The sequence below is a fragment of the Phyllostomus hastatus genome, unplaced genomic scaffold (genome assembly GCF_019186645.2).
Source record: "Phyllostomus hastatus isolate PE091 unplaced genomic scaffold, TTU_PhHast_1.1 phas_contig_148, whole genome shotgun sequence".
NCBI classification, from domain to species: domain Eukaryota; kingdom Metazoa; phylum Chordata; class Mammalia; order Chiroptera; family Phyllostomidae; genus Phyllostomus; species Phyllostomus hastatus.
The window spans coordinates 4,007,964-4,017,105 of record NW_025333607.1 but is presented as its reverse complement, the minus strand read 5'-3'; the positions used below and the strand labels follow the sequence as shown (position 1 = coordinate 4,017,105).

The following is a 9,142-nucleotide window of genomic DNA, read 5'->3' as shown; positions in this document are numbered from 1 at the left end:
GAGGCGGGAGACAGCAGGCTCATCTGTCTCGCAGGGGAGCCCGGAGCCTGCTCCTCCTGGCCAGCCCCCAGCAAGCCCCCTGGAGGAGAGCGTGTGACCTCGCTGGCAAGCTCATCACTCTGTGCCTCAGCCTCCTCTCCTGTCGGATAGGGCCCATAGTAGGTACAAGAAAGGCAGAGCCATTGGTTCGTGGCTCAGGACAAGCCAAGCATCGCAATCCGCTAACTGAAGTCCATGGCCGGCCACATCATGGGCCACTGTCCAGTGTTCAGCTGCCCTTAATTAGTGGGGAGGTGGGACAGCTCTAGGTCAGGTGTCAAAGGCATTGTTAGTTCGGAGTCTATCACTTATTATATACTTGCTGTATGCACTTAATACCAGTGGTAGTAGCAGTAGTCATAGTAATAATAGCCGACCTTATTTTCTGCTTTGCCAATTACACCAACTTAATCCTCACAGTAACTTATTGACACAGGCAATAGTGTTCTCCTTATTTTACAGATGAAATCAATGAGGCTTAAAGAGGATATATAATTTGCTCAAGGTCCCACAGCATGTAACTGCGAAGCTGGAATTCACCCAGGCAAGCTGTTTCCAGAGCCTGTGATCCTAACCATCATTCTGCCTTAGTTTCTCTAACGTGGTTTTTCTGCCCACGGGAAACTTATTATTTGATCAGTGGGTGTAAAGAGCATTTTTCCTTGTCCATTCAGCATATTTTGTGGGGAGAGAAGTGCCCTTATCCTACTCCACGAGCTTCTATTCAGTCTGTGGATGAAAGGGCCCGTGGCCAGAATCACCCAGCCCCCCAGCAGAAGGCGGTCCCCGCGGAGGACAGTCAGCCAGCGTCCTTGCTTTGAGTGATGCACACACGACGTGAGGAAGCATTTTTCTGCTGGAGTTGCTTGCCTAGGGCTGCCAGGGGCCCTATTTCCTGGCGTGTGGACAGGCCTTTTTCTTGGACATAAGAGAATGAGATCTGCAGATAAAGAGAAACAGAAAAAGGTAATCGGAAGTTTGCACAGCCACTTAGGATCCCTGGCTCCAGTCCAGAGGCCCTGGTTCTGTTAGTCGTGCCTTCAGATCTATTATCAACCCAGTGCTTCAACTACGTAAACCAATTAGAGTCTCGTGTTTGCAGGAGTTTGGGTTGTTTTTCTCAGTTGCAATCAAAGAGGACCCCCTCCCCCGTTCAAGTGAGGAGAGAGCATGGGCGTAGCTGCAGACAGAAGGAGCGCAAAGGTGAGGCGGGTCACCTATTAGTGAATAAAACAGTGTTGAGTGAGACACCACTCTGAAAAATCAAGTTCACAGGACGTTATATTAAAACTTGGCTATCCTTTAAAAAGGATTTGGCCCAGCTTGGGCCAGGTGCTCAGCGGGCTGGAGCGTCATCCCGGTCAGGGCGCGTGCCTAGGTTGTGAGATCGATCCCCAGTCGGGGCACATCCGGGAGGCAACCGATCCATGTTTCTGTCTCTTGCTCTCTCCCCCTTCCTCTCTCTCTAAAATCACTAAAAACGTAGCCTTTGGTAAGGATTTTAAACGAAGCATCTGGTCCAAACCCCTCATCTTACCGATGTGCAAGTAGATGAGGTAGCTTACTTGACGTTGGGCCATGAGCTGAGGGTCTGGCCAGTTTCAAGCAGCCTCAAACTACCCCCAACCCTCTCCTCGCCCCCCACTCTGCAACTCGGACAGGCAGGGGAACGGGCAGACGAATCCACACACAGAAATGGGTGTGTACACAATGGGTGGACAAGGAACAGGTCAATTTTTTAAAAGATTTTATTTATTTATTTTTAGAGAGAGAAGGGAAGGAGAAAGAGAGAGAGAGAGAAACATCAGTGTGCGGTTGCTGGGGGTCATGGCCTGCAACCCAGGCATGTGCCCTGGCTGGGAGTCGAACCTGCAATGCCTGGTTTGCAGCCCACGCTCAATCCACTGAGCTACTCCAGCCAGGGTGGAACACATCAATTTTGGTAGATGGATGCATACAGACCGATCCCTAGGTGGAGAGATAGAAACAAACTAAGGGGAAGATTTAAGTGTCTGATACAAAAGCCTGTAGAAAATTGAGATCAAACCAGGAGACAGCATAGTGGAAAAAACACGGGACTAAGAGAAAAATCTAGAGTGTTCTTCTGGCCCCGCGTTCAGCAGCCGTGCACCCTGGGGGAGCCCCAGAGTCTGCGCTGGATCTCCACTGGACGTGTAAAGGGGCCGTGAGCACGCAGTGAGCAGCGTAGTGAGAAGGGTGCACACTGGGAAGGTGCGAGGAGGGCGAGGGGCTCCCACCTGGTGAGGACACCACTGCGGCCGTGTCTTATTCAGACTGGGAGCTCCTGAAGGCAGGGGTCGTCCTCATTCCTTCTGTGCGCCAGCGCCAGACACCCTGTAGGCGTTGTTAAGGTGAATGGGCAGATTAGCAACGTGGTTTTTATGTAAATGCTATTTCTCACCAGCATGATCCAACCCGGCTCACAGACCAATCAACGCAGACACTGAATTCGACCCAAAGTGACACACGCCCAGAGGGCAGGGTGGCAGGGGGGTGTCCACCATCACCCCGGGCCTGAAGGGCATCATCTTAACAAACTCTGGGGACTGGCTGATTCCTCTTAACCTCCTATAACCTCTAACCCAGTTCTGTTTGCTTGTTCTTTCTTTTAACGCATTCGCATTTCCTCTCCTCTCAGAAATGTCCTCCAAACATGTACACACCTGGGGAAAAAAGACACTGGATGCTTACTTCACAGAACACGTCGACGGTGATTTTCGTTAAATTTCCTATTTCAATGTCAAACGACAACTTTTCAAACTTTCTGACCATGGAACGGGGAGAGAGGTTTTTTTTAAAAGCCAGACCCCACCCCCTCAACAAAAGATATGCAATACCAATAAAAGATTGATACATTAAAATTTGTTAAATATTCAAACTCCTGTTCATGAAAAGCTGACTTAGCAAAGAGGTTGCGCATGCGCGTACGTCCGGCGTGTTCGGTGTTACAGCCCACAGGCGAGGTGTTGGGCCAGATGCCGAGGCCACGCCCATCATGCCGAAGGTCAGGATGGCACACACCTGGCAGGACCTCGATGTTCCCACGAGGGCTTTACCTAGGTGCTTTAGGGGCTGGGGGATAGCAGGTGGGCGGGCGCATGCAAACCCTTCACATGTCCTGCATGCTACCTGTGGGATCTAACACCCACGACCACGCAGCCGCCGTGAGCGCCTGCAGGACATGGAGCATGTCCCGTGTCCATCTGCACCTTTGGGGCCCCGGACCAGGCCTGGCACATGCGCACACAAGACCCTTAGCACGTGAAGGCACAAAAGAGAGTGTTTCCACCAGAGACTTTCACCGTTCCATGCTGACTACCTGGTGGCTGTCCTCTCCAGCCTCTGTTGGTCATGACCATCATGGTCCAAAAACCAGAGCCATCAGGGGACCACCCCCGGTTGCAGCGGCGTCTGCACTGCGTTTTATAGTTCACAAACTACTTCCAAATGCAACCGAGCAAGGTCAGGTGTTATTCATATTCTTTTCTAGAGGAGGAGACTGAAGGTCACAGTGGTTGTGACGTTTGCAAGGCCACACAGCTGGTAAAGCCAGGACTTGGGATTCAAGGTAGAGAAAACAGAGCAAGAATTTAATTTGTCATTAAATGTAACTATAGGAATAGGGTAAAATGAAGAAAACTCTTGGATTTTTTTAAAAAGATTGTTTGTTATTTATTTTTAGAGAGGAGAAGGGAGGGAGAAAGAAATGGAGAGAAACATCAATGTGTGGGTGCCTCTTGCACACCCCATACTGGGGTCCTGGCCCACAACCCAGACATGTGCCCTGAGTGGGAATCGAACACGTGACCCTTTGGTTTGCAGGCTGGCACTCGATCTGCTGAGTCACACCAGCCAGGGTAACTCTTGGATTTTTAATAGGGATGGTTCTGCCATGAGTCATGTAGTTAAGAACCCAAAGAAGCCAGAAGGAAAAGCCCCCTCTTGGGCATTTGCTGAGGTTCCCCACTCTGCATGAACACACACCTCTTGCTTCTGAGTTGGATCTGACTTCCCTCTTGGGCTAAAACTCCAGCCCCCAATATTTTTTGAAGGCCTTTCCTCAAGTTTGGTGAAACTGTCAGTGACAGGGTGGCACTAAGAGGTGCCCTCTAATTCCGGGCCAGCACCAAGCACTTTGCATGCATCATCCCTCTTACTTTCCCAACGGCTCTATGAGGTCAGTACTATTTTTGTCCCTAATTTGAGGAATGAAGAAACTGAGGGACAAAGAGATGAAGTCATATGCCCAAAGTCACCTGCTGGTAAGTGACAGACTGCAAACCAAGTTTTCTGCCTCCAGCCCCCTCGCCCTCAACACTACTCTCAACTACCCCTCACCAGGCCTTTGCCCGCTCTGTACCACCTGCTGGCTCTGCAGCACCTGAGCTTTTTGAGCTTAGAGTCCTGGGTGACAGTAGTCCCTCTGCCAGCCTCTACCCCAGGAGTCTCAAAACAGAGGTGGCAAACCTCCAGAATCTACTGGCCAGGCGCAGTAGATGCGCCTCCCAACTTTCTCCTTCAGGATGGAGGCCCTCCTTCCCCCAGGGCCTGAGGGCGTGGCTGCTGAGCTCCCACAGCTGAGACTCTGGAACCTGCCCCCGCCAGGCGGTCCTTCTCCCCCGACTTCCTGGGAGCGGCCACATCCGGTGACTGCTGGGCGCAGAGGCCCAGTGGTCTAGCCTTACTGGGGCCGACTCCCAAGGGTCGTCCAGCCCAGGTTTCCCAAGGGACTGGGCGAGGCTCTGAGCAGCCTCACAGTTTGACGGCTCCCACTCCCCAGCTCTGCTCCCTCCACTCCCCAGCAGGCGCTGGACCCCAAAGGACTCCCCAGTAGATGTGCGGCATGCACACTGCAGCCTCAGACTCGGGCCCCAGCTGCCCCCACTAACACAGACCCTAATCACACCTCTCTGTGCCTCGTGCAATGAGTGGCAGTGAGGCCTGGGGCAGGTGCAGTCTCACCTGTCCCGGTGTCGCCCTCCTTCTGCCCACCCAGTCTCTGGCACTGTCACCCACATGTTGACCCTCTTTCTTTCATTCCTGCGGTCCGCTGGAATTTTCTGCTATTCATTAACCAAGCTTAGGGGAGTCACCTCGACCTTCGGCCCAAAACAGGTTGTGTTGTTCTCCTCGCAAAACGTCCACTACCCCTGACCACGCCTCAGGGTGCCCCAGCCTGGCACCCAAGCGTGGCAGATCCTGTTCTTGACGTCATGGCCTTTGGGTAACAGGCATGCTGGAAACGTGCACACAAGACCTGGGCGTGCGCAGGAGCGGGGGGCCTTTGGTTTTGATGACGTCGTACCCAAACCAGTAGATCCCCGCGTCCTTGGCTGGTGCCCCGTGTTTTCCCTTAGCTCAGACCTCATTTCTTCCCTCCCAAGGTGCCACCACAAAGCCCGGCGGCCTCTTCCTCTCCTGCCTCTTTCGCTTTAATCTGTTGTGCACTTTGCTGGCAGACTTACCATCCTCCCATTGGGGGGGCACACGAGTCTCGCCCGAACGTCCCAGGCCGCCCCCCCTGCCCCGCTCCTGGCATGGCTGAGATCCACGCCGGCTGTGCCTGGCTATGGGGCAGCTAGCTCTTTCTGGCCTCTGGGATGCTGCCCATTCTCTTTCCTTCAAAGGCTCCGGAAACGAGTCCTGACCCAGACGGAGAGCTCTGGCAGCCTGGGCTGCGCTGGCCCAGCTTCACGCTGGCCTTCCGTAACGGACAGGACAGTCGTTTGCATGCTCCGTCCTGCTTCCCTCTAACTTGCAAGCAGCTCAGGAGGAGCTGCACCCTGATGTCGGCACCGGACCAGCTCAGGCGCACAGTGGGCTCGCACAAGGGAGTGATTGAAGTGACTTGTCACCTCCTATGGGGAACCCTTGTCATCCTCTTCCCCTTCTCCCTGCCATCCCACCAGTCTTTCTATTCCCGAAATCCATAGATATCGAGGTCACAGAATATAATTATCCGGTCATAATAAACACTCCCTGAAACGTTCTTGGGAAGAATGATTTAAAGCCCAAGGAGTAGCAGAGGGAAGATGAGGCCCCTGCTTTACCCTCCAACGAGAAAGAAAGTTGCAGTTTTGAAATGATGATACTCAAACAGTGGACCAAACCCAAGGTGTAGGGGGACCCTAAAGTGACACAGGGTAGGCTCTTCAGAAATCAAAGATAAACAGAAGGCACATGTGCAGACAACTTCTGGAGAAAAAGGTGGATGTTTTACTAAAAGGATTCACAACCGTTTGCCATTTCCTAGACCACTGGCTACGGATCACCCCTGCTGGCTAGTGGGGTTGGACTTGGGGCCTCTCCCCACCAGTTCAGGCCGCTGCCCCACCCCACCCCCGCCCAGAGTCCCAGCGCCCAGACAGCGATACTATTATCAGGCTGCAAAAATAACCGTCTCGCATTCAAAGACACTTCCCCCCCATTTCCTTGGAGTCGAGTTCCCCTAACAAACGGCTGGAAGCTTCTGATAGGAAGTAAAGCTCGGAAGTAAAGCTTCTGAGACAATAAGCAAAAGGGGTGAGATTCAGGGTTTGTGAGTATGCTCAGCGGCGGCCTGAGTTGCATTTGGGCCAGCTGACCTGCTCCTTCTCCTCCGGGCTTTTGTCCTTCCCCGCCATGTCACGGGGGACTTCTCCCCAGATGGGCAGCCCTGCGTCAGGGCTGGCTCTCACATCCTGGAACCGGCCCAGGTGGTGAGAAAGGAGCGGCCTCCTCTCCTCCACACTCTCCCACAAGTCAATGTCAAAACTGGCGCAGGCCCAGTGTTTCAAAGTTAAGCCACCCAGGAGGGGTGAAGTATTGAGAAATGCTACAGAACAGATTCAAAGTCAGTGAGGAACAAATGTGGATAACGGCATCTGTAAGAACGTTTGCACGCTGCAGAAAACTCATCCTGATAAATATTTGTCCGCAGCATCCCTTGTGTCTTTATCACAAACCTGCCTTTGCAGACAGATGGTTGAGGGAGGCCCTGGCCCAGGCCTCACATTTTAAAGGGCTCCCCGCGCACACGCACCAAAATACACAGAGGCACTCCATCACTCGAGGAGTAGTGCTCGGTGCAGACGCAGCCACCTGTCATCCTCAACATACACTCCTGTGGCCAACTCTGCTCGGGCCCCAGAGGCCCCTCTTCCCATCTGCTGTCCTTGAACGAGAAGGCACTGGAGAAGACGTGCGGGCACCACGACCACCCTCAGAAGTGACCACGGCTCTGCTGGGGAGAGAGGCCTTGAGCAGCGCCAGTGCTGGGAAGGGAGAAAAGACCACTGCACCACTTTGCAAAGCTCTTTCTCTGCGGCAGCAGGGAGGCAGTCGAGTCTTGCCTGGTGGCTCATTTCCCAGCAGACCGACCGGCCCATTCCCTCGGTCTCTTCGCGTCCCGATGCAGGGCCCTGGGGGACTGAAGGTCACACAAGTGCATGCAACAGCTGTGTGTGTGTTTCGGCCAACATTCTGCAATGTTACACAACTCGTATTTCTCTTATTTTTTTGTGTGTACAATATAGTTCTAGATGTAACAAGTGATGTGTAAAACCAGTTTTTGACATTTACAACTAAACGGACTTTCCTAGAATTGCAGATCATTGCTATTTTTATAAAAACATGCAATAAGGTGGAATTGAATCATTTAAAACATTTAAAAACCTTTCAGATCTATTTAAATGCTTTTATGTCAACTTTTGATCTTTCCTAAGTAATTTGTATTTTGCATTTCGGCTGCAATAGATCATTTTGAGTATTTCGGGAGAAAAATAGCTTTTCAGAAAACATACCTAAGATAATTAAATTTTAACTTGTAACATTAATGTATTGATGAAAATATAGTCAAATTTCATATATTTTAACAGAATTACATTTATTTTTAACCTGTTAGGTCAAGGCTACCAATGAATCACAGAATGTGACAATCTTGATTGTAAGAATGTAGTTAATTATCTTGCTGAAACAAAGGCAAGGAATAAATTTTATTAAATAAATATATAATTTTTAAATGTACATGTTCACTCTTATTACTCACCCAGACATTACTAGCCAAACAATATCCCAGACAGGCTTCCGAATGATCAGATTCCTCCCCGTTTGGCATTTTGCTAATTTTCACTCACAGAACAGCAGTGGCTCTGCAGATGTTTCCCTGTCGGGTGCTGTGCAGACGTATCAGAGTGGACGGCTTTCAAATGCCCGGACACAGGACACTCGAGCCCCAGGCCCAGCGACAGCCCGCTCTGGTGGCTGCCACCGCAGTGTTTTCTGGCTTTGACCGAGTGCTCCCTGGGGACCGGCACCTACTGAGTGCTTTCGTGGGCTTTCCCTGTCATCCCCTCAGTCCTGCTAGGGAGGCACTATCCAGGGCAGACGAGAAGGCTGGGACTCTGGCAGTGGGGGGTCTCCCGCCTGGTCCCCTCTCCCAGGCTGAGGCCCCAGGCGTGTCTGCCCCCTGCCTGCTGCCCAGACCCTTTGGTAAATGCTCTCATTGTGTCCCCCGGTTCCGTATCCTTTTAAAATGTCAGGATTAATAAATCTGTTGTGTGTCAAGCTCACTGGGTAATCTGAAGATGTGGTATGCCATGTGTAAAGAGATACTTGCTGGCCCTGGCTGGTGTAGCTCAGTGGATTGAGCACGGGCTGCGAACCAAAGTGTCGCAGGTTCGATTCCCAGTCAGGGCACATGCCTGGGTTGCCAGCCATGGCCCCCAGCAACCACACATTGATGTTTCTCTCTCTCTCTCTTTCTCCCTCCCTTCCCTCTCTAGAAATAAATAAATAAAATCTTTAAAAAAAGAGAGATACTTGCTAAATTACATGATTAGCACAACTGTATTTGCAAAACCTTTGAAACAACTAAAAGGCCTCACACATTTAACTGCATTAGTAACTGAGTTAATAAGTGTTGCCTATCCACTTCGTGGAATATTATGCAGAAATGAAAATGATGGTGATACAGGCTATAATAACGTGGACAATACCCATGACAGATCAAATCTCAAGTGAAAAAAAGCAGCATATACCATTTATACATATCATGCATCAGAATTATGTAAAAATTAGTATACACGTGAAAACAGGCACATTT

General features: G+C 51.1%; 1 long non-coding RNA gene across 1 annotated transcript; it reads right to left on the bottom strand.

The window, feature by feature from the left end:
- Window positions 1-416: 416 nt before the first annotated feature.
- On the bottom strand, window positions 417-6,782 carry LOC123805452. Its single transcript, XR_006783312.1, has 3 exons — window positions 6,645-6,782; window positions 2,298-2,394; window positions 417-979 (listed from the first exon to the last, which is right to left on the bottom strand). It is a non-coding gene; the product is annotated as an uncharacterized LOC123805452 (long non-coding RNA).
- Between the last annotated feature and the right edge of the window lie 2,360 nt (window positions 6,783-9,142).